Genomic DNA, 23383 nt, shown 5'->3' on the forward strand with positions numbered 1-23383 from the left:
ACTTCTGTTTAGTACTTTCATAAAGGGTTCACTATCAAAAACAGGTCCCCCCAACAGGAAAAGCTTACAATTCCTTTTAAAAGGCTGTGTGTGCCGATCCTGAGAGTGGTTTATACACATTTTATTGTAGTATTTAAAGGTAGTCTGACTTTTCTCATAGAAAGTTCCACACTTGTGAATTTGGGACTTGGTAATAACCTGAGACTTTGAACAGGCAGTGGCAACGATGGCCAAAACTTTGCTCTCCCTGTACCTTCTTCCTATCACCACCCACCATCTACTCCATCACTGCTGAGATAATGAACTGGGCTTTGTTGCAAAAGTCTGAGCACCAGACCCAAACTATTACCTCTCCTGTGCCAAATAGACAGATAAGTTATCACTGGTCTGGATTCATCTTACCCAATACCAGAGTTCTCTCTCCGTCTCTAATAGGTCCTCTGATTGTGAATTTCTACACTTCTGGTTGGAAGAGAGATGTGAATTATTTTCCATTTTTCAAATTAAAAGTTTATTCATTAGAGAAAAGCATATTTTATTTTTACCATGGTGATTGTCCAAAAGAAACAGTCTACAAGCAGTATCTGACCTGTCATTAGTTCTAAGTCAAAATGTTTAGACTGTATGATAACTTGTGTCTTGAATTCCACATGTACATACAAGAAAATTATATTACTCTGGTATATATTTAGTCTGGAATACAGTACTGGTAGCATCAGTTCATCTATGTCTGAGTACCATATATCACATAGAGTCCATGAAAAAACACAAATGTATTTACCTGGAACTCATACCCATCTCATTTTGTGTTAAAACATGACAAGAAACAGTAGGTACTTTGAGGGTACCAGTTAGATGTTTACTAGCTCTTCAAATGACTCTTGCCATCAATCAGTTCTTCACTTACTCAAGAGAGTTGAGAACAGAAAGTTTACAAAGACAGAGGTATCAGACTCAACTTGCCTGCAACCCTTTCGGATTGACAGCATCAAGATGAAGAACAGAGAATATGCTGTGCAGGAAGAAAGAGTAGACTTTAGCTTTAGGCTCCACTATTTATTGGTTGTTACCCTTTTTAAATTGTAATTTTTAAAGGTTAAATGATAATAATAAAACAAATCCTGAATGTTCTTTGGAAGGACTGATGCTGAAGCTGAAGCTCCAATACTTTGGACATTCTTCTGATGTGAAGATTCAGCTCATTAGAAAAGACTATGATGCTGGGAAAGACTGAAGGCAGGAGAAGAAGTGGACAACAGAAGATGAGATAGTTGGATGGCATCACCGACTCAATGGACATGAGTTTGAGCAAGCTCCAGGAGATAGTGGAGGACAGGAAAGCCTGGTGTGCTGCAGTCCATGGGGTTGCAAAGAGTCGGACATGACTTAGTGGCTGAACAGCCATGTTAGACTTCTTGGGGAGTTTTCAAGTTGGAATGTAAAAGGTATACTTAGCACAATGCTTAACCAAGGGAATGCTAGATGTTACAGAAGACATTTTTTCTATCTCATAATATTTCCTCTTCTCAAGGAATTACCTCCTTCAACCCCCTGTTTTCAGGAATGAGGAGAAGCAGTGCCTCTAATACTTGACTCTGTTCATTTGACCATAGCTAATTCGGAATGGACAGTGACTCAACTGGGCTAATTCTGGTTTGTGAATCAAGAGCCAGAAGCTATTTCACTTTAATGGCAGCAGTCAAGAGACAGTTTTCCAAAACTCTTGCAGTTGAGGTTCCAAAAGTTCAAGTTTCTTATTTCTTACAGTTCTCAAGGCTGATTGTTGATCTCTTCTTCAGATTCCATGAGATATTCCCGATTCTTTGAATAGATTCTTATCCCCACCCATTTTCTAAGTTAAATTGGATGCAACTGGTTTTTGAAACTTACAAAATAAAAGTTTTAAACTGTAATTAGTAGTAGTCATTGTAATAGTGAAAGTGACCATCACTAGGGGTAGTAGGGATAGTGTAATCCAAACTCTTTGGCTTCTCATGCAGTGTGTTACATCATCTAGTTCCAACCCTTATGTTTGTTTCACCTTTATGTTTTGTTTACATCCATGATGGTAAGGTTCAGAGATTACTCTTGAATCTATGGCTCCATGGAACCAATAGATATTGCAGACAGAAGTTACTCATTAAATATTTGTTGAATAAAAAATGGAAAAACTTGTGAAGGGAATAAAGTTAGATGAGGTATGTTAAAGTCTAGAGTATGTATAGAAAAAATGAGGTTTTTGAAAGTACTTTAAAACAAGGCACTTTAATGGGCAGAGGTAAGTATATACATCTCATGGTGTCACTGGGTAACAGAATAAACCTGGACTGATTAATAAATCACTTTCTTTCTCTAAGCTAAATAATAGTAAGTAGAGGTTAAAGGATAAAAGTTTTTATAAAGTTTTTTAAAAACTCTCAAAGTAAATGAGTCATAACAAACATATCTCTTTACTTGCCAAAACACAACTGCTCCCTTCAACCTCCATAACACTTTTACTGTTATAAGGGTCATATATCACAGTGACTTCTGAAGGTAGTTTTTTGTTTGAGAATCTGAAGCAAATAGGTGTTGAGTGCAGCTTTTGCAATCTTTTGAGTTAAGTTGTCTTTTGATAGGCATTTACCTAGAAGGGACTGGTTACTTTGATAAGAGAGCTGATTTTGAAAAGTCAAAATATTATAATGATGAAACATTGGAAAACACCTGTAGAAAAACTTTTTTTTTTTTAATTCTTTTTCTTGGCAAAGAATTTGGAGGCTCTGTGAGGAGGTATGGATATAAATATCCAGCAGACTACTGTCTTCTTGGACTTTCTACATGAGACTATCTCAGAAACTTAACCTGGTTGAGTTCCTATTCTGTTGTTTTAAGGGGGCAGAGATTCTTTTATGGGGAAGTGGGAGGAGAATGAAAATGTATTTTAATTTATTTTATGATAAATATCATTAAGTCAAAATTTAAAGCTATATATTTTTATTTTCAGTTTGATGCCCATAATGCAAGAAGGAGTCATTTAATAAGAGATTGAAATGAGCATTTGCTAACAATGAAGTCATTATTTTAATGAAACCTGATCAACTTTCGTGAATAATTTGGGATTTTTTTAAACAACATATTTCAAGGCAGAAAAAAAGGGAAAAGACCATACGTTTGGCAGAAATGAAAAATGGTTACTATGGCAGCTTGATTTGGACATGGAAAACCTGTTTCAAGCTATTCATAAACCCAACTCTTGCAAACTATTTATTATGTACAATAAATTATATGAAACATGTAATGAAAAAATGAGAGAGACTTGTTTTAGAACTCAGAGAGTTAAAGTAAACTATTTGAGAAGGAAGGACTGGGTAAGAAGTGGATCCTGGTGTTCGCTGCTGAACTAGCTTAATGAACTTGTACTCAAAGGACACCCCCACACTTCTCCAGTTGACACAAATGTCCCATTCTTTAAGAAGAAAAAATGTGGAATGTGCCCTAACCACATAAAGCACACCATTTTCACAATTCCAGCACAATTCATTTAGCCTCTATTCTTCATGCCTGAGTGGACATCCCTCATTACACACCCAAGGCGAAACTTGGAGACAGTGATGGGAGAGATGCATTGCCAACCCTCATATGCTGAGCTGCTTGTTCAACATGAGGATTTTAAAAAAATATATGATTATATTCTCCAAGTGGAGCATGTATGTTCCCCTGAGTCCTGAGAAGCTGGTAATTCTGTATCAAAAATATGTGTTTCTGCATATGCATGACATAAGATGAAGACTTGGTTTCTGATCTCAAAGTCATTGTCAACACAAAATTTACATTCTCAGAGTAAGAATCATTAGAAGCAATACTCAATCAAAACTATGAGTCGTACCTGGATAATGAATGCTTTACAATGAGACGAATCAGTTTGGGTGGGAATAAAAATAGGTGTCATATTGCTGTGTTTATTTCAAAATCTGAAGATTTGTGCTTTGTAGAATGGAATCAGTTCAGAAAAGAAGTAAAGAATAGGGGCACAAAGAGGTTTTAAAGCAGGAGTCTGGTGGGCAGGACACCGTGTCATGAAAGCAGTGCTTAGTATGTGTTAAGTATTATCTTATAAAAAGGCAGTAAGGAACCAACCTGCATGCAAAAATCTACTCAATATGTTGGCGGTAAGAAAATGAAAGTAAAATTCTATGGTACAGTCACTGAATCTGTGAAGTAGTCAAAATAAACTCTCTTTTTAAGCAAGATTAAACAGAGCTGTATCCCTGAAGCCAGACCACCTGGGTTGAAACCCAAGCTTTGCATTTATAAAACTGCAGCTCTCTGTGCCTCAATTTCATCATATGTAAGATGGGTATGTGTTAAGTCATTTCAGTAGTATTCATCTTTTTACAGCCCTATGAACCGTAGCCTGCTGGGCTCCTCTGTCCATGATATTCTCCAGACAAGGGTACTGGAGTCGGTTGCCTCCTCCAGGCAATCTTCCCGACCCAGGAATATAACTTGCGTCTCTTACAGCCCCTGCACTGCATGCAGATTCTTTACAAATAGTGCCCTTTGGGAAGCCCAAAGATGGCTATCGATAATGCCATATACAATGAATAGAATTACCACAGAGACTAAGTAAGTCAATACTTGTAATGCACATAGAATAGTACCTAGCACAAAGAAGGCAATTTATTCAGTTCAGTTCAGTTCAGTTCAGTCGCTCAGTCATATCCGACTCTTTGTGACCCCATGAATCGCAGCACGCCAGGCCTCCCTGTCCATCACCAACTCCCGGAGTTCACCCAAACTCATGTCCATCAAGTCTCCGATGCCATCCAATCATCTCATCCTCTGTCATCCCTTCTCCTCCTGCCTTCAATCTTTCCCAGCATCGGGGTATTTTCAAATGAGTCAGTTCTTCACAAGTGGCCAAAGTATTGGAGTTTCACCTTCAGCGTCGGGGCTTCAAATGAATATTCAGGATGGATCTCCTTTAGGATGGACTGGTTGGATCTCCTTGCAGTCCAAGGAACTCTCAAGAGTCTTCTCCAACACCACAGTTCAAAAGCATCAATTCTTCGGCCCTCAGCTTTCTTCACAGTCCAACTGTCACATCCATGCATGACTACTTGAAAAACCATAGCCTTGACTAGACAGACCTTTGTTGGCAAAGTAATGTCTCTGCTTTTCAATATGCTATCTAGCTTGGTCATAACCTTCCTTCAAAGGAGTAAGCACCTTTTAATTTCATGGCTGCAGTCACCATCTGCAGTGATTTTGGAGCCCCAGAAAATAAAGTCTGACACTGTTTTCACTGTCTCCCCATCTATTTCCCATGAAGTGATGGACCAGATGCCATGATCTTCGTTTTCTGGATGTTGAGGGTTAAGCCAACTTTTTCACTCTCTTCTTTCACTTTATCAAGAGGCTTTTAAGTTCCTCTTCACTTTCTGCCATAAGGGTGGTGTCATCTGCATATCTGAAGTTACTGATATTTCTCCTGGCAATCTTGATTCCAGACTGTGCTTCCTCCAGCCCAGCGTTTCTCATGATGTACTCTGCATATACGTTAAACGAGCAGGGTGACAATATACAGCCTTGACGGACTCCTTTTCCTATTTGGAACCAGTCTGTTGTTCCATGTCCAGTTCTAACTGTTGCTTCCTGACCTGCATACAGGTTTCTCAAGAGGCAGTTCAGGTGGTCTGCTATTCCCATCTCTTTCAGAATTTTCCATAGTTTATTGTGATCCACACAGTCAAAGGCTTTGGTGTAGTCAATAAAGCAGAAGTAGATGTTTTTCTGGAACTCTCTTGTTTTTTCGATGATCCAATGGTTGTTGGCAATTTAATCTCTGGTTCCTCTGCCTTTTCTAAAAACACCTGGAATATCTAGAAGTTCAAGGTTCACGTATTGCTGAAGCCTGGCTTGGAGAATTTTGAGCATTACTTTACTAGTGTGTGAGATGAGTGCAATCGTGTGGTAGTCTGAGCATTCTTTGGCATTGTCTTTCTTTGGGATTGGAATGAAAACTGACCTTTTCCAGTCCTATGGCCACTGCTGAGTTTTCCAAATTTGCTGGCATATTGAGTACAGCACTTTCACAGCATCATCTTTGAGGATTTGAAATAGCTCAGCTGGAATTCCATCACCTCCACTTGCTTTGTTCATAGTGATGCTTCAAAAGACCCAGTTGACTTCACATTCCAGGATATCTGGCTCTAGGTGAGTGATCACACCATCCTTATTATCTTGGTCATGAAGATCTTTTTTGTACAGTTCTTCTGTGTAGTCTTGCCACCTCTTCTTAATATCTTCTGCTTCTATTAGGTCCATACCATTTCTGTCCTTTATAGAGCCCATCTTTGAGTGAAATATTCCTTTGGTATCTCTAATTTTCTTGACGAGATCTCTAGTCTTTCCCATTCTGTTCTTTTCCTCTGTTTCTTTGCATTGATCACTGAAGAATGCTTTCTTATCTCTTCTTGCTCTTCTTTGGAACTCTGCATTCAGATGCTTATATGTTTCCTCTTTCCCTTGCTTTTCACTTCTCTTCTTTTCACAGCTATTTGTAAGGCCTCCTCAGACAGCCATTTTGCTTTTTTGCATTTCTTTTCCATGGGGATGGTCTTGATCCCTGTTCTCTGTATAACGTCACGAACCTCTGTCCATAGTTCATCAGGCACTCTATCTATCAGATCTAGTCCCTTAAATCTACTTCTCACTTCCACTGTATAATCATAAGAGATTTGATTTAGGTCATACCTGAATTGTCTAGTGGTTTTCCCTACTTTCTGCAATTTAAGTCTGAATTTGGCAATAAGGAGTTCATGATCTGAGCCTCAGTCAGTTCCTGGTCTTGTTTTTGCTGACTGTATAGAGCTTCTCCATCTTTAGCTGCAAAGAATGTAATCAATCTGATTTCAGTGTTGACCATCTGGTGATGTCCATGAGTAGAGTCTTCTCTTGTGTTGTTGGAAGAGGGTGTTTGCTATGACCAGTGAATTCTCTTGGAAAAACTCTATTAGCCTTTGCCCTGCTTCATTCCATATTCCAAGGCCAAATTTGCCTGTTACCCCAGATGTTTCTTGACTTCCTGCTTTTGCATTTCAGTCCCCTATAATGAAAAGGACATCTTTTTTTGGCATTAGTTCCAAAAGGTCTTGTAGGTCTTCATAGAACCGTTCAACTTCAGCTTCTTCAGTGTTACTGGTTGGGTATAGACTTGGATTACCGTGATATTGAATGGTTTGCCTTGGAAACGAACAGAAAGCATTCTGTCATTTTTGAGATTGCATCCAAGTACTGCATTTTGGACTCTTGTTGACCATGATCACTACTCCATTTCTTCTGAGGGATTCCTGCCCACAATAGTAGATATGGTCATCTGAGTTAAATTCACCCATTTCAGTCCATTTTAGTTCGCTGATTTCTAGAATGTTTATGTTCACCCTTGCCATCTCCTGTTTGACCACTTCCAATTTGCCTTGATTCATGGGCCTAATATCCATGTTCCTATGCAATATTGCTCTTTGCAGCATTGAACCTTGCTTTTATCACCAGTCACATCCACAACTGGGTATTGTTTTTGCTTTGGCTCCGTCCCTTCATTCTTTCTGGAGTTATTTCTCCACTAATCTCCAGTAGCGTGTTGGGCACCTACTGACTTGGGGAGTTCCTCTTTCAGTATCCTATCATTTTGCATTTTCATACTGTTCATGGGGTTCTCAAGGCAAGAATACTGAAGTGGTTTGCCATTCCCTTCTCCAGTGTACCACATTCTGTCAGACCTCTCCACCATGACCCGCCCATCTTGGGTTGCCCCATGGGCATGGCTTAGTTTCATTGACTTAGACAAGGCTGTGGTCCTAGTGTGATTAGATTGACTAGTTTTCTGTGAGTATGGTTTCAGTGTGTCTGCCCTCTGATGCCCTCTTGCAACACCTACTGTCTTACTTGGGTTTCTCTTACCTCAGTCGTGGGGTATCTCTTCACGGTTGCTCCAGCAAAGCACAGCTGCTGCTCCTTACCTTGGACAAGGGATATCTCCTCACCGCTGGCCCTCTAGGCCCTCCTGTGCCTGCACAGCCACTGCTCCTTGGTTGTGGGGTTTCTCCTCCCTGCTGCCGCCCCTGATCTTGGACATGGGATAGCTCCTCTTGGCTGCCACCCCTCAGGCATGGGGTCCTCCCGACTTCTGCCCCGACCTTGGACGTTCGGTAGCTCCTCTCGGCCGCACTGTGTGTGCCATCACAGCCGCCTGTAGGTCGCCTAAGCAACCCCCAAGCCAGTCACCAGGAATCCCTTAGAAGAAATGGAGTAGGCATCATGGTCAACAAAAAAATCCAAAATGTAGTACTTGGATGCAATCTCAAAAATGACAGAATGATCTCTGATCCTTTCCAAGGCAACCATTCAATATCACAATAATCCAAGTCTATGCCCTGACCAGTAATGCTGAAGAAACTGAAGTTGAAAGGTTCTATGAAGACCTTCCAGAATTAACTCCCTCCAAAAGATGTCTTTTTCATTATAGGAGACTGGAATGCAAAAATAGGAAGTCAAGAAACACCTGGAGTAACAGGCAAATTTGGCCTTGGAATACAGAATGAAGCAGGGCAAAGGCTGATGGACTTTTGCCAAGAGAATTGACTGGTCATATCAAACACCCTCTTCCAACAACACAAGGGAAGACTCTACACATGGACATCACCAGATGGTCAATAACAAAATCAGATTTGATTATATTCTTTGCAGCCAAAAATGTAGAAGCTATATGCAGTTAGCAAAAACAAGACAAGGAGCTGACGGTGGCTCAGATCATGAACAAGTTATTCCTGAATTCAGATGTAAAGTGAAGAAAGTAGGAAAAACCACTAGATCATTCAGGTATGACCTAAATCAAATCCCTTATGACTATGCAGTAGAAGTGACAAATAGTTTCAAGGGATTAGATCTGATAAGCAGAGTGCCTGAAAAACTATGGACAGAGGTTCGTGACATTGTACAGGGGACAGGGATCAAGACCATCACCAAGAAAAAGAAATGCAAAAAGGAAGAAAGGTTGTCTGAGGAGGCCTTACAAATAGCTGAGAAAAGAGCAGCAAAGGGCAAGGAGAAAAGAAAAAATATATACCCATTTGAATGCAGAGTTCCAAAGAATAGCAAGGAGAGATAAGAATGATTTCCTCAGTAATCAATGCAAAGACATTGAGGAAAACAATAGAATGAGAAAGACTAGTTATCTCTTCAAGAAAATTAGAATTACAAAGGGAACTTTTCATAAAAGATGGGCACAATAAAGGACAGAAATTGTATGGACCTAACAGAAGCAGAAGATATTAAGAAGTGGCAAGAATACACAGAAGAATTATACAAAAAATTCTTCATGACCCAGATAATCACAATGCTGTGATCACTCACCTAGAGCCAGAAATCTTGGAATGCAGAGTCAAGTGGGCCTTAGGAAGCATCACTACGAACAAAGCTAGTGGAGGTGATGGAATTCCAGTTGAGCTTTTTCAAATCCTAAAAGATGATGCTGTGAAAGTGCTGCACTCAATATGCCAGCAAATTTGGAAAACTCAGCAGTGGCCATAGGACTGGAAAAGGTCAGTTTTCATTCCAATCCCAAAGAAAGGCAATGCCAAAGAATGCTCAAACTACCGCACAATTGCACTTATCTCACATGCTAGCAAAGTAATGCTCAAAATTATCCAAGCTAGGATTCAACAGTATGTGAACCGTGATCTTTCAGATGTTCAAGTTGCATTTAGAAAAGGCAGAGGAACCAGGGATCAAATTGTCAACAACCATTGGATCATCAAAAAAGCAAGAAAGTTCCAGAAAAACATCTACTTCTGCTTTATTGACTACACCAAAGCCTTTGACTGTGTGGGTCACGATAAACTGTGGCAAATTCTGAAAGAGATGGGAATACCAGTCCACCTGACCTGTCTCCTGAGAAATCTGTATGCAGGTCAAGAAGTAACACTTAGAACTGCACATGCAACAACAGATTTGTTCAAAATTGGAAAAAGAGTGCATCAAGACTGTATATTGCACCCTTTTATTTAATTTTTATGCAGGGTACATCATGAGAAATGCTGGGTGGAATGAAGCACAAGCTGGAATCAAGATTGCTGGGATAAATATCAATAACCTCAGATATGCAGATGACACCACCTTTATGGTAGAAATGAAGAAGAACTAAAGAGCCTCTTGATTGTGAAAGAGGAGTGCAAAAGCTGGCTTAAAACTCAACATTCAGAAAACTAAGATCATGGCATCCAGTCCCAACACTTCATGGCCAATAACTGGTGAAACAGTAGAAACAGTGACAGACTTTATTTTGGGGGGCTCCAAAATCACTGCAGATAGTGATGACAGCCAAGGAATTAAAAGATACTTGCTCCTTGGAGCAAAAGTTACGACCAACCTACAAACATATTAAAAAGCAGAGACATTACTTTGCCAACAAATGTCTGTCTAGTCAAATCTATGGTTTTTCCAGTGGTCATGTATGGATGTGAGAGTTAGACTATAAACAAAGCTGAGTGCTGAAGAATTGATGCTTTTGAAATGTGTTGGAGAAGACTCTTGAAATTCCCTTGGACAGCAATGAGATCCAACCAGTCAATCCTAAAGGAAATCAGTTCTGAATATTCATTGGAAGGACTGATGTTGAAGCTGGAACTCCAATACTTTGGCCACCTGATATGAAGAACTGACTCATTGGAAAAAACCCTGGTGCTGGGAAAGATTGAATGCAAGAGGAAAAAGGGCTGACAGAGGATGAGATTGTTGGATGGCATCACCAGCTTGATGGACATGATATAAGCAAGCTCTGGGAGTTGGTGATGGACAGGGAAGCCTGGTGTGCTGCAGTCCATGGGGTCGTAAAGAGTTGGACACGACTGAGTAACTGAACTTAAATGAAAAGGTATTTAGAGGTTTATCGTTTTGATTCTAATCTTTTTTACCCTAATGATTAATAATGTTAAGCATACTTCATATGCTTATTTTTTATTCGTATATCCTCTTAGTCGGCAAAGTAATATCTCTGCTTCTGAATATGCTATCTAGGTTGGTCATAATTTTTCTTCCAAGGAGTAAGTGTCTTTTAATTTCATGGCTACAGTCACCATCTGCAGTGATTTTGGAGCCCAAAAAAATAAAGTCTGACACTGTTTCCACTGTTTCCCCATCTATTTCCCATGAAGTGATGGGACCAGATGCCATGATCTTCGTTTTCTGAATGTTGAGCTTTAAGCCAACTTTTTCACTCTCCTTTTTCACTTTCATCAAGAGGCTTTTTAGTTCCTCTTCACTTTCTGCCATAAGGGTGGTGTCATCTGCATATCTGAGGTTATTGCTATTTCTCCCAGCAATCTTGATTCCAGCTTGTGTTTCATCCAGTCCAGCGTTTCTCATGATGTACTCTGCAGAGAAGTTAAATAAGCAGGGTGACAATATACAGCCTTGATGGACTCCTTTTCCTATTTGGAACCAGTATGTTGTTCCATGTCAAGTTCTAACTGTTGCTTCCTGACCTGCATATAGATTTCTCAAGAGGCAGGTCAGGTGGTCTGGTATTCCCATCTCTCTCAGAATTTTCCACAGTTTATTGTGATCCACACAGTCAAAGGCTTTGGCATAGTCAATAAAGCAGAAATAGATGTGTTTCTGGAACTCTCTTGCTTTTTCCATGATCCAACGGATGTTGGCAATTTGATCTCTGGTTCCTCTGCCTTTTCTAAAACCAGCTTGAACATCAGGAAGTTCACGGTTCACATACTGTTGAAGCCTGGCTTGGAGAATTTTGAGCATTACTTTACTAGCATGTGAGATGAGTGCAAGAGATATCCAATTATTTCAGTTCTGTTTGTTGAAAAGATTATCTTTTCTCCTTGAGTTACCTCACACTGTTGTCAAAAATTGGCTGACCATGTATATGTGGGTCTATTTCTGAATTCTATTTGATATCAGTTTCTGTTCTACATTTGTCTATGTCTTGAATATTATATCTTTAACAAATCTTGAAACTGGATACTATAAATTATTCAATTTTATTTTTCTTCAAATTCATTCTAGCTTTTCTAGGTTCATTGCATTTCTACATGAATTTCAGAATCAGCTTATTAATGTCAACCCTGAAAAATTTTTTTCTGAAATTCTAATTAGGATTGTATTATATCTCTGAATCAATTTGAGGGATAGTGGGTATCTGAACAATATTGAATATACTGATCTGTGATTTGTATCTCTTTATTTATGTAGTCTTTTTCAATAATATCTAGTTTTCAATATAAAAGTTCTTCATATATTTTTGTATATGTATGCATTCTTAACTATTTTGTATTTTTATGCTTTGTAAAGGGGCTTCCCAGGTGGTGCTAGTGGTAAAGGAACTGTGGGCCAATTCAGGAGACATAAGAGACATGGGTTTGATTCATGGGCTGGGAAGATCCACTGAAAGGGGGCATGGCAACCCACTCCAGTATTATTGCCTAGAGAATTCCATCAGCAGAGGAGCCAGGCACATTACAGTTTGTAGGATCTCAAACAGTCAGACACAACTGAAACAACTTAGTATATACACTTAGTAAATGATATTGATTTTCAATTTCAATTGTTTAATGCTAGCATATCAAAATATACTGATCTTTTTGTATGTTGAACTTGTGTCCTGAAACTTTGATAAATTAACTCATTGTTCAGTTCAGTTCAGTCGCTCAGTCATTCATGTCTGACCCATTGTGACAACATGGACCGCAGCATGCCAGGCTTCTCTGTCCATCACCAACTCCTGGAGCTTACTTAAACTCCTGTCCATCGAGTCAGTGATGGCATCCAACAATCTCATCCTCCGTTGTCCCCTTTGCCTCCTGCCTTCAATCTTTTCCAGAATTAGGGTCTTTTTCAATGAGTCAGTTCTTCACATGAAGTGGCCAAAGTATTAGAGTTTCAGCTTCAACATCAGTCCTTCCAATGAATAGTCAGGACTGATTTTCTTTAGGATTGTCTGGTTTGATCTCCTTGCAGTCCAAGGGACTCTCAAGAGTCTTCTCCAACACCATAGTTCAAAAAGCATCAGTTCTTCAGTGCTCAGCTTTCTTTATAGTCCAACTCTGACATCCATACATGACTACTGGAAAAGCAGTAGCTTTGACTAGACAGATCTTTGTTGGCAAAGTAATGTCTCTGCTTTTTAATATACTGTCCAGGTTGGGCATAACTTTTCTTCAAAGGAGCAAGTGTATTTTAATTACATGCCTGCAATCACCATCTGCAGTGATTTTGGAGCACCACAAAATAAAGTCTCTTGCTGTTTCCATGTTTCCCCATCTATTTGCCATGAAGTGATGGGACGTTATGCCATGATCTTAGTTTTCTGAATGTTGAGTTTTAAGCCAGCTTTTGCACTGTCCTCTTTCACTTTCATCAAGTGGCTCTTTAGTTCTTCACTTTCTGCCATAAGGATGGTGTCATCTGCATATCTGAGGTTATTGATATTTCTCCCAGCAATTTTGATTCCAACTTGTGCTTTACCCAGCCTGGCATTTCACATGATGTACTCTGCATATAAGTTAAATAAGGAGGGTGACAATATACAGCCTTGATGTCCTCCTTTCCTGATTTCAAACAAATCTGGTGTTCCATGTGCAGTTCTAAGTGTTGCTTCTTGACCTGCATACAGATTTCTCAGGAGGCAGGTCAGGTGGTCTGGTATTCCCATCTCTTGAAGAATTTGCCACAGTTTGTTGTGATCCACACAGTCAAAGGCTTTGGTGTAGTCAATAAAGCAGAAGTAGATGTTTTTCTGGAACTTTCTTGCTTTTTTGATGATCCAGTGGTTGTTGGCAATTTGATCTCTGGTTCCTCTGCCTTTTCTAAATCTAGCTTGAACATCTGGAAGTTCACAGTCACATACTGTTGAATCCTGGCTTGGATAATTTTGAGCATTACTTTGCTAGCATGTGAGATGAGTGCAATTGTGCAGTAGTTTGAGCATTCTTTGGCATTATCTTTCTTTGGTATTGAAATGAAAACTGACCTTTTCCAGTCCTGTGGCCACTGCTGAGTTTTCCAAATTTGCTGGCATATTGAGTGCAGCACTTTCACAGCATCATCTTTTAGGATTTGAAGTTGCACAAGAATTCCATCACCTCCACTAGCTTTGTTCGTAGTGATGCTTCCTAAGGCCCACTTGACTCTGCATTCCAGGATGTCTGGCTCTAGGTGAGTGATCACAGCATTGTGATTATCTGGGGTCATGAAGATCTTCTTTTGTATAGTTCTTCTCTGTATTCTTGCCACCTCTTCTTATTATCATCTGCTTCTGTTAGGTACATACCATTGTATCTCATTGCTATGTAATATTTTATACATAAGCAATTGTGTCATTGAATAAGGAGAGTTTTACTATTTCCTATCTAAGCTGGATAAGTTAATATTTTGTCTCACTTTGCTATCTATTGTTTAGCACAATTTGAATCAAAATAACAATAGTATGCATTCTTCCCATTTACTGGAGTAGATTGGAGAATGCATTCAATCTTTCAAGATTATAATTGATTTTAATGTTAGAGGTATGTTTTTCATTGGTGCAATTTAACAATTTGAATAAATGCTCACATATTCCTAATGTATTGATTTCAAATGTTAAGCCAGTCTTGGATTCATGGTATAAGCATCACTTGGTCATGGTGTATTTGCATTTTATATATTGTTGGATTAAATTTTTGTATCTTTGTTTATGAAGGATTTTGGTCTGTAGCTGTTTTTTGTTTCTTTGTTTATTTTATTTACCTGGTATCTTATTGGCATAATGCTGGCTTCACAAACTGAGCTAGGACATCATTCCCTTCTCCTCAATTTTCTAAAAGAGTTTGTGCTGAATTGGTATTATTTCTTCTTTAAGTGATCCAGTGATGTCATTTAGGCTAACAGTTTTCTTTGTGGGAAGGTTTTTAACTACATAACAATTTCTTTTTACATACAGGACCATTTACATTATCTGTTTCTTTTTTATTATGCTTTCATAGTTTGTGACTGGAAGAAATTTTTCTCTTTTCCTAAGTTGTCAGATTTATTTTCAATGGCACCCCACTCCAGTACTCTTGCCTGGAAAATCCCATGGACGGAGGAGCCTGGTAGGCTGTACTCCATGGGGTCTCGAAAAGTCGGACATGACTGAGTGACTTCACTTTCACTTTTCACTTTTATGCATTGGAGAAGGAAATGGCAACCCACTCCGGTATTCTTGCCTGGAGAATCCCAGGGATGAGGGAGCCTGGTGGGCTGCCATCTATGGGGTCGCACAGAGTTGGACACGACTGAAGCGACTTAGCAGCAACAGCAGCAAGCTGCCATAATATTCCCTTGTGATCCTTTTCATACCTGTGAAAGCTGTAGTGATGTTACCTCTTTCATTCATGATATTACCAATTTGAATCTTCTCTCTTTTTTCTGATCATCTTGTTAGAGTTCTATCAGTTTGAGTGATCTGTTCAAAACACCAGCTTTTGGATTCATTAATCTTCAGGTCAGTTCAGTCGCTCAGTCGTGTCCGACTCTTTGCGACCCCATGAATTGCAGCAGGCCAGGCCTCCCTGTCCATCACCAACTCCCGGATATACATATTTAAACTTTTAATTGATTTTTGCTCTGATCTTCACTACTTCCTTTACTCTGCTTACTTTTGTTTATGTTTTTTCTATTAATAATCCCTTAAGCCAAGGCTACTGATTTATGCCTTTATTTATTTCTAATGTAGATATAGTAATTTAGCAGTACTTTAGTAATATAAACTTCCTTCCTCATTTCCACCAGTAGTGCATCCCACAAATTCTTTTTATGTTTTGTTTTCATATTCATTGATTTCAAACCAGTTTCTAATTTCCATTTTGATTTCTTACTTTACCGGTTAGTTGTTTACACTTATGTTAATTAGTTCCAAATATTTGGGGACTTTTCCAGAGAGCTTCCTACTATTGATTTCTACTTACATTGCCTACAAACTGAGCTAGGACATCATTCCCTTCTCCTCAATTTTCTAAAAGAGTTTGTGCTGAATTGGTATTATTTCTTCTTTAAGTGATCCAGTGATGTCATTGTAGTCAGAAAGTATGTATTTTTTAAGTTTCTTGAGACTTATTTTATTGCCTAAACCATGGCTTGTTTTGGTACATTCTGTGTTTATTTTTCTGTTTTGAGATAAGGTGTTTTTAAAATATCAACTAGATCTATATGGTTGGTATAGTGTTCAAATATATGTCTTCACTGGTTTCTATTTGTCTCTTTTCCAATTATTGAGAAAAGAGTGTTAAAAATCTCTATTCATAATTAAATATTTGTTTATATCTCTTTATAGCTCTATGGATTTTATGTTATATATTTTGAAGTTCTGTTATTAAATGCATAGATATTTGTTATTGCTGTACCATTGCTAAATTATGTCTGACTCTTTGCAACCCCATGAATTGCAGTGTGCCAGGGTTCCCTGTCCTTCACTATCTTCTGGAGTTTGCTCAAACTCATGTCCATAGAGTCAGTGATGGCATCCAACAATCATTATATCCTCTTGATGATTTCATCCATATCTCATTAGTAAGATGTACTTCTTGATCCATGGTAATATTTTTTGCTCTAAAATCTACTTTATCTGATATTAATTTGACTACTCCAAAATCTCTTGATTGGTATTACCAGATTACATATACTTTTTCTCTCCTTTCCTTTTGTCTGTGTCTTTATATTGCAAATGTTTTTCTTGAAAGCAAGATCTTCCTGTTTTTTTTTTTTTTTTCCAATTTGATAATCCCTGCCCTTTAGTTATGAGCTTCCCTGATAGCTCAGTTGGTAAAGAATCTGCCTGAAATGCAGGAGACCCTGATTCAGTCCTAGGGTTGGGAAGATCTGCTGGAGATTCCAGTATTCTTGGGCTTCCCTTGTGGCTCAACTAGTAAAGAATCTGCCTGAAATGTGGGAGACCTGGGTTAGTTGGGGCATTTAAAATATTTACCTTTGAATGTAATTGTTGATGTTGCTGAGTTAAAATCTACCATGTTTCTACTGGTGTATCCCCTGGTGGCCCAGATGGTAAAGAATGTTTCTAACAGTTTCTAGTTATCTGATGTTTTTTATTTCCCATTTTAAAATTTCTCTTTAATAGTAATTGGCTGTTTTGGCTTTTTGTCTATAACTCTGTTTTGTGTGTTTTATTTGACTAGTTTATGGTATGTATCATTTACTTATTACAGAATATTTTCAAGTGATTTTATGCTATTTAATGTATCAGAAACTTGCAGTGATATAATTTAACTTATCCCACCCTGTCCATGTTCTATTATTTTTATACATTTGCTTCTATAGATGTTATCGATCCCACAATACATTGTTCGTTTGTTTTTTCCTTTCAATAGGCAACTATCTTTCAAAGAGATTTAGAAAATAAGAAAATATACATAGTTACCTATATAATTACTATCTTAGGAGTCTTTCAGTCTTGGATGCAGTGTTCCTTTTTGGTATAATTTTCTTTCTGCTTGAAGAACTTTCTTTAACCATTCTTATAGTGCAGGTGAGCCAATGATGATTTCTTTCTTCTTTTGTATATCTTAAAAGCCTTACTCTTTCTTCATTTTCAAAAGATATTTTACCTGGGTATAAAATTCTAGTTAGCTTTTTTTTCTTGCAATGCTTTAAAGATATTATTCCTTTGTCTTCTGGCCTGCATTCTTTTTCTTCCCCTAAAATAAGTCTGAATAAATCTTATTTTTGTTCCTCTACATGTAATTTTCCAAATGTGTTTAAGATTTTTTGCATATTACTGTGTGCTTAGTTGTTCAGTCATGTCTGACTCTTTGTGTCCCTGTGAACTGTAGCCCACCAAGCGCCTCGCCCATGAGGATTCTCTAGACAAGAATACTGGAGTGGGTTGTCATTCCATCCTCCAGGGGATCTTCCCAGCGCAGGGACTGAACTCAGATCTCCCACATTGCAGGAGAATTTTTTACCATCTGAGCCACCCTGGAAGCCCAATATATTGCTGGTTTTAAGCAATTTATTATGAGTGTTGATATAGTTTTCTTCAACTTTCTTATGCTTGGGGTTCATTGAGTTTCTTGGATTTGTAGTTTCAGAGATTTAAGCACTTTATGAAATATTTTAGCCATTATTTCTACAAATATATGTATTTTTTTTCTTATCCTTTCTGCCTTTTCTTTTCCCCTTCCTTCTGGGACTCCTATTACCTGTGTCAGAATGTTTAAAGTATTTTTGCAAATCACTAATGCTTGATTGGGCTTCCCTGGTGGTGCAGAGGTTAAACATTTTCCTTGATTATTTTCAGTTTCTTTCCCTCTGAGTTCTGAATAATTTCTGTTTCTGTATTTTCAAGCTCATTATCTTTTCTTCTGAAATGTCTAATATGCAATTAATCCAATCCAGTGTTGTTATTGTTGTTTTTCATCTCAGAACTGTAGTTTCTGCCTGAGAAGTTTCATTTGGGCCTTTCTCATATCTTCTTCTCTACTTAGCATGCTCAGTTTCCTCTTAACCCTCTTGAACATGTAGCATATAGTTACAATGTTTTAATATCCTTTTTCTATTAGTTTCATCATCTGTGTGATTTCATGATTAATTTATTCTTCTCTTCATTAGGAATTGTGTTTCCCTGTTTCTTAGCTTGTTTTGGTAATGTTTGATTGTATGCCAGACATTGCAAATTTTGCTTTGTTGAGTGCTGGATAAGATCTCTATAAATATTCTTCAGCTATGACCTAGGGTATAGTTAAGCTATTTGGAAAAATTTGGATGCTTTTAAGTTTTGCTTTCTAGCTTTCTTAGACAGGGGCAGAAAATTGTTCAGTCTAGAATTAATTTTCTGCTATTACTGAGGCAAAAATCTTTGTGAGTGTATATCTTATCTACCATTAGTTATGAGGATTTTCTACTCTTCCTGGGAACAAAAACTTACTTCTTTCTGTGTATGCTTTGGACATTGTTTTTTTCAACTTTTTCTGGGTTTGGGAAAAATCCAAGTAATGACTAAAATATTTCCCAAAGTACTTAAACTTTTTCTGGGGTTTACTTTTCCAGCTACAGAGAGTTTCCTCATACATTTGTACCTGCCAGTACTCAGCTGAACGTTGAGGGGAGCCTTCCTTGTAGAGATCTCTGGAACTTCCTCTCTAGATGGTTCTCTCCTCTCTGTTATTCTCTTTTGCATGCTCAGTTGCTTCAGTCATGTCCAACTCTTTGTGACCCAGTGGATAGTAACCCACTAGGCTCCTCTGTCCATGGAATTCTCTAGGCATGAACACTGGAGTGGGTTGCCATGTCCCCCTCCAGAGGATCTTCCTGACCCAGGGATCGAACCCAAATCTCTTATGTCTCCTACATTGGCTGGTGGGCTCTTTACCACCAGTGCCACCTGGGAAGCCCAATACTTTTCCTTTTATTAAAAAGAATTTAAAACAGCTGACAGAGTACCCCATGAAGATGTTTACTCTCTTTCAGAAACTCCTAATTCCTTGGCTTCTCAAAACCCCAGTCTGTTTTTTTCTCAACTTTTGGGAGACCACTGGGCTTTATCTAGGTTACCTCTCTCTGGGCTACAACATGGCAGCTCTCTCCAGAGAGCAAGTCAAGGCAAATGTGTGATTCGTCTTATTTATTTCTTCTCTGTCAAGAATCCTTGTCTTTCATTAGTAATGGCAAATATCTTGAAAGCTTTTATTTCATGTATTCCATCTAGTTTTTCAGTTGTTTCACAAAGAAAGATAATTCTTGGCTAAAGTAACTGCCTCTTTGAAAGTAAATCTTTCTTATTTACTCAACTTACTACTTTCTGGTGCAATTTACTCCTTTATTCCTCTGATATTCCACAGGCAGTGGGCTATAGGCTATGCTTTTAATAAATCCAGAATACAACCTCATCTTTCCTTCTCTTTCACAAATAACCTCATGAAAGCCATCATCATGTGTTTCCTGGGTTGTTGCAGGATTTTCCCCAGGGCTTTCCTGGATTATTTTTAATTGTTCGCCTTGATCTGTCCTTTAATCACCTATTATCTATTCAAAATCCAATAACTGGAATAATCTCTTTAATTTCTATGGAAAAATAAATAAAACTGCTCTTCTGCTAAGAAACCTGCAGTGGTTTCCCATTATATCCATAAATAATAAGTTAGATTTTATTATGTACCCATGCATTTGATTCTGCTTTCACTTTATCATCATCCCCAAGTATACTTCCCAGCTGTTTCAGCTGGTAAAGAATCTACCTGCAATCCAAGAGACACAGGAAACAGGGGTTTGATCCCTTGGTTGTGAAGATCCCTTGGAGGAAGAAAAGGAAACCCACTCTAGTACTCATGCCTGAAAAATCCCAGGGACAGTCCACAAGGTCGTAAAGAGTGGGACAAGACTGAGCGACCAAGCACATCATGAATGCTCCAGACTGGTTATTCCATTTTAGTTATCAGGTCTTCTTCCTGTTCCCTGAACCACCCAGACACATGCCTTAGAGCCTTTCTGCTTAATATTCCTCCTGTCTAGAAGGCTGCTACCTCCATAACCTGTAAGGCTTGCTTCCTTGCCAACTTTTTCCAGTGAGTCATTTTATCTACTTAAAGTTGCAACCACCCATGACATCAACCGAGACACTCCTAATACCCTTTTGCATTTGATCTTTGAACTTAGCTCTCATTACCACCTGACAGGATTATTCTTTTCCAGTCTCTGGGATCCCTTTCCATTCCAAGAACACAGTAAGTTCTTTCTTGCCTCCTTTTGTATTTACTATTCCCTCTTCTTGAAAGAGACTTCCGGCAAAATGTATCCGAGGTTCTCTCCTTTAAGCTTTTCTTCATATGCACCTTATCCATGGTCTTAATTAACTATTGTATTTTAAATTGTATCTCTCGCCTGACTACCTGCTTTGTATGTCCCCTCTACTGGTTTATTTTTTTTTTAAAGACATATAAAATGATACACTATATATTTTATTATCTGTGTTTTATCTTCCATCTCTCCTACTAAACTGTAAGCTACATGTGGACAGAGACTTTTTTCTTTTCTTTTTCCTCTCTTTGGTTTATCTCCAGAATTTAGAAATATATCTAGCATGTTGTAGGCCCTTGATAAGTATAGTTGATTACATTTTTAAAATAGTATTTTTCTAAGAATTACCAAATTCATAACCTAGAAGAGAATAATTAAACTGATTTAAAATATTTTCCATATTAAATATGGATTTCAAAATACCTGAGTTGCATTTTTTCCCTCCGGAACTCCATTTTATGTTTTACATCAGTTCAGTTCAGTTCAGTTCAGTCACTCAGTCGTGTCCGACTCTTTGCAACCACATGAACCACAGCACGCCAGGCCTCCCTGTCCATTGCCAACTCCTGGAGTTCACTCAGACTCACGTCCATCGAGTCAGTGATGCCATCCAGCCATCTCATCCTCAGTCGTCCCCTTCTCCTCCTGCCCCCAATCCCTCCCAGCATCAGAGTCTTTTCCAGTGAGTCAACTCTTCACATGAAGTGGCCAAAGTACTGGAGTTTTAGCTTTAGCATCATTTCTTCCAAACAACACCAGGGCTGATCTCCTTAGAATGGACTGGTTGGATCTCCTTGCAGTCCAAGGGACTCTCAAGAGTCTTCTCCAACACCACAGTTCAAAAGCATCAATTCTTCGGTGCTCAGCCTTCTTCACAGTCCAACTCTAACATCCATACATGACCACAGGAAAGCTTCCCTGGTGGCTTAGTGGTTAAAGCGTCTGCCTGCAATGCGGGAGACCCAGGTTTGATCCCTGGGTCGGGAAGATCCCCTGGAGAAGGAAATAGCAACCCACTCCAGTATTCTTGCCTGGAGAATCCCATGGGCAGAGGAGCCTGGTGGGCTACAGTTTATGGGGTCACAAAGAGTCGGACACAACTAAGCGACTTCACTTCACTTCACTTGACTAGAGAGACCTTAGTTGGCAAAGTAATGTCTCTGCTTTTGAATATGCTATCTAGGTTGGTCATAACTTTTCTTCCAAGGAGTAAGCATCTTTTAATTTCATGGCTGCAATCACCATCTGCAGTGATTTTGGAGCCCCCCAAAAATAAAGTCTGACACTGTTTCCACTGTTTCCCCATCTATTTCCCATGGAGTGATGGGACCAGATGCCATGATCTTCTTTTTCTGAATGTTGAGCTTTAGGCCACCTTTTTCACTCTCCTCTTTCACTTTCATCCAGAAGCTTTTTAGTTCCTCTTCACTTTCTGCCATAAGGGTAGTGTCATCTGCATATCTGAGGTTATTGATGTTTCTCCCGGCAACTTGATCCTAGCTTGTGTTTCTTCCAGTTCAGCGTTTCTCATGATGTACTCTGCATATAAGTTAAATAAGCAGGGTGACAATATACAGCCTTGACGGACTCCTTTTCCTATTTGAAACCAGTCTGTTGTTCCATGTCCAGTTCTAACTGCTGCTTCCTGACCTGCATACAGATTTCTCAAGAGGCAGGTAGGTGGTCTGGTACTCCCATCTCTCTCAGAATTTTCCACAGTTTATTGTGATCCACACAGTCAAAGGCTTTGGCATAGTCAATAAAGCAGAAATAGATGTTTTTCTGGAACTCTCTTGCTTTTTCCATGATGCCAGCAGATGTGGGCAATTTGATCTCTGGTTCCTCTGCTTTTTCTAAAACAGCTTGAACATCTTCACGGTTCATGTATTGCTGAAGCCTGGCTTGGAGAATTTTGAGCATCACTTTACTAGCATGTGAGATGAGTGCAATTGTGTGGTAGTTTGAACAGTCTTTGGCATTGCCTTTCTTTGGGACTGGAATGAAAACTGACCTTTTCCAGTCCTGTGGCCACTGCTGAGTTTTCCAAATTTGCTGGCATATTGAGAGCAGCACTTTCACAGCATCATCTTTTAGGATTTGAAGTCGCTGAAGAATTCCATCACCTCCCCTATCTTTTTTCGTAGTGATGCTTTCTAAGGCCCACTTGACTTCACATTCCAGGATGTCTGGCTCTAGAATAGTGATCACCCAATCATGATTATCTGGGTTGTGAAGATCTTTTTTGTACAGTTCACCTGCTGCCCAATGTGGGGCTTGAACCCACGATCCTGAGATTAAGATTCTCATGCTGTATCAACTGAGCTAGCCAGGCACATGTTTTACATAGTTAAGAGTTAAGAAGTATCTCTAGGTACCCAATGTCAATGTCACAAAGTCTATATGTAATAAAACTGAGAGTACTGGTGTCTTACTCCTCAAAAAACTCATTAATCTGAATTTGTATGTAATTCTTTCAACTCAACCACCCAGATTCCATTTCCACAGCAGAATAAAAATTGCAAAATTCATTTTTATTAGTAAGGACCCTGATAGGGAACAA

The 23383-nt window shown here is 38.8% G+C and overlaps 1 non-coding gene across 1 annotated transcript; it reads right to left on the bottom strand.

The window, feature by feature from the left end:
* Positions 1–23082: 23082 nt before the first annotated feature.
* Positions 23083–23155, bottom strand: TRNAK-CUU. Its single transcript has one exon. It is a non-coding gene; the product is annotated as a tRNA-Lys (tRNA).
* Positions 23156–23383: the final 228 nt, after the last annotated feature.

The sequence above is a fragment of the Oryx dammah genome, unplaced genomic scaffold (assembly GCF_014754425.2).
Source record: "Oryx dammah isolate SB20612 unplaced genomic scaffold, SCBI_Odam_1.1 HiC_scaffold_28, whole genome shotgun sequence".
In the NCBI taxonomy this organism is placed as follows: Eukaryota; Metazoa; Chordata; class Mammalia; order Artiodactyla; family Bovidae; genus Oryx; species Oryx dammah.